This window comes from Oratosquilla oratoria, chromosome 25 (assembly GCF_046742065.1).
Source record: "Oratosquilla oratoria isolate Oo_2021 chromosome 25, ASM4674206v1, whole genome shotgun sequence".
Lineage (NCBI taxonomy): Eukaryota > Metazoa > Arthropoda > Malacostraca > Stomatopoda > Squillidae > Oratosquilla > Oratosquilla oratoria.
The window spans coordinates 49312145-49314230 of NC_134801.1; positions in this window are offsets into that span (position 1 = coordinate 49312145).

Consider the following 2086-nt stretch of genomic DNA (forward strand, 5'->3'; position numbering starts at 1 on the left):
GCATTACCACAGTTTTCTTGTGGTTGATGGAGACTTTGTTGTGCACTGTCCATGTGTGTAGTTTTTCCAGCGTGTCCTGCAGTGGGTCATAGTTCAGGTCAGTGTTGGACACAGGGATCCCCACCGTACAGTCATACAACCAGTGCGGTGTATCTCCCAGGGCATCGTTGATGAGTATCAGGAAACACAGTGGCCCCATTCTTGTTCCCTGGGGTACCCCACAGGAGAGATGCTGGACTGCAGAGGCGTGTCCCTGATATCTGACAGCTTGACAACGGTCCGTCAGGAAGTCAGACAGCCAAGCCACCAAGGACGTAGGGAGGCCTAGGTGGATGGCTTTGGTGATGATAGTGGTATGATCTACAAGACCGAAGGTTTTCTTGAAGTCAATGAATACCACTGCAAGTGAAGTCTTGCGCTGCTCGAAATTTTTATAGATAAAGTCAAGGAAGCTGATAAGATAGTGAGTGGTGGAGGATGTTTGTGTTTGTGTGTGTGTGTGGGGGGGGGTGGATGTGGGTGGACTCGTGATTGTTGGACTCGTGATTGATAGCTATTTCCCTCCCGAAAGAGAGCTCAGAGCTCGTATGACCGATCTATGGGTAATGTTGTGACCTTACATGCACACACGCACCCAACTCCCCGCCCATGAGAGTTGGAGTAACGACTCGAAGCGCAGCGATACAAAAATCATTTCAGCCCTTGGCAGGATTTGAACACTGACCACCGTAGTGAGAGTCGGGGACTCTACCAACCGCGCCACCGTGTGTGTGTGTGTGTGTGTGTGTGTGTGTGTGTGTGTGTGTGTGTGTGTGTGTGTGTGTGTGTGTGTGTGTGTGTGTATGTGTCTGTATGTGTGTTTGTACAGTATATGTATATAAATGTATATGTATGAATCTATGTATGTATATATGTATATATGTATGTATGTATGTATGAATGTATGCATGTATGTATGTATGTAGTTAGGTAGGTAGGTAGGTAGGTAGGTAGGTATATATGTATGTATGTATATATGTATGTATGTGTACGCATCTGTGCGTGCATAAGTGCGTGCGCGTGTGTATGTATGTGTGTGTGTGTGTGTGTGTGTGTGTGTGTGTGTGTGTGTGTGTGTGTGTGTGTGTGTGTGTGTGTGTGTGTGTGTGTGTGCGCATGTTTGTACGTGAATGTGTATGAATACGTACATAGAAACACAAAGTCTCCTGATGTGTGATGCTTCTTTCAGGTGAAAGAACGAGAATTTCCCTCTATGAGACATCTCTGGGGTCCAGAACTTTACTCGTCTTGACGTTGATCTGACAAAATAAGGATAATTGTACGACTTGAAGAAGTCCAAAAAATCCTTGCTTTCGATGGTCCTCAAATTGTGCTCTGTTGAAACGGCTCTGCGTGTATGTGCGGCTCCGGGGGCAAACCCTTCTGGGAGGAAGGACCATCGTGATGGCTGGATGCCGAGTGTCAGTGGTGTACTCACCACGATAACCGCATGGCATGGGACGCGCATTATGTCGCCCACAAGGGCAGACCTGACGCGACTTTGAGGGTGCGACCCTGCTTGACCCGACCTAATCTAATCCAGTGCAATTATTTAATTATGCACCACGGGTGACTACCCACGTGGTATATATATCGACTCCTGCCGCATGTAAAATCACGCTCGCCACCCACTCACCCACTTCAGCTCGCTGCTGAGGGTGGTGCGAGCTACTCCACCACTTCGATAGAGCACGCGAGGAATTCAACACCTCTGGGTAGCGTTCCATAGCCGCCCAAACCGGTGGCGGGCTCCACCATAGCTCGCATAAAAAAAAGAAGAAAAAAAAAATCAGTTTACCCTTACCTTACAATTAAGGAGACGAACTCACCAAAACCTCTTTCTCTTCTCACAGTAGCATCGTTACAGTGGTCTGCAACTCGTGAAGAAGCCTTTATAAGTTCCCACAGGAGCACAATAGCCGAAGAGTGTCGTAACTACTTGGCACTTCGGAGTGCCGCTGTTTTTTTGTTGTTGTCTGCGTTAATCCCTTAATTACACTTGACCATAACTAATAGGGCCGTAATTCGCAAAGGCTTTTTGCGTCAG